This window comes from Montipora capricornis, chromosome 3 (assembly GCF_036669925.1).
Source record: "Montipora capricornis isolate CH-2021 chromosome 3, ASM3666992v2, whole genome shotgun sequence".
NCBI classification, from domain to species: domain Eukaryota; kingdom Metazoa; phylum Cnidaria; class Anthozoa; order Scleractinia; family Acroporidae; genus Montipora; species Montipora capricornis.
This window is the reverse complement of record NC_090885.1, coordinates 52,729,242-52,729,765: the sequence shown is the minus strand read 5'-3', so window position 1 is coordinate 52,729,765 and position 524 is coordinate 52,729,242.

Below are 524 nucleotides of genomic sequence, written 5' to 3'. Positions count from 1 at the left end.
GCATGTAGGCTGATGTTCACGTGCTTTCTCGACAAACCCTCCTTTCTAAAAAACAAATAATGATAGAGTTAGGCAAATAACTTAAGCTTAAGCTGTCAGATTTCTCGCATTAATTATTTTTCCCTAGTAACCAAAGGAGAGAAGAGGAATGTCAATTTGAAATGAGGGCTTCAAGGGGACATTAATCCTCTCTTATCAGAAACTGCAATTTCGTGGCTGTAAATACTTGAGAGAATTTACATTTTCCTTGGGTTTTTAGCACCAATACTTTGAACGTAATGTAAGGAGAACAGATAAAAGTCCAGGTCTCGAACTTCCTGACTGATTACTCCCATAAATTGAAACAGACTTTAAAGGCTTGTCGACCTATTTAATCTCAACGTTTTGTTGTCGTCCTTGAAATTCATTGAATTTTGAATATAATGATTTATGATCTCGACCTTGAGCAAGTTCATTTAACGACAGAGCAATTTTCTTGCTCGAATATACTCTTATGTTTATGATTTCCTTCCCTGCACTTGTAT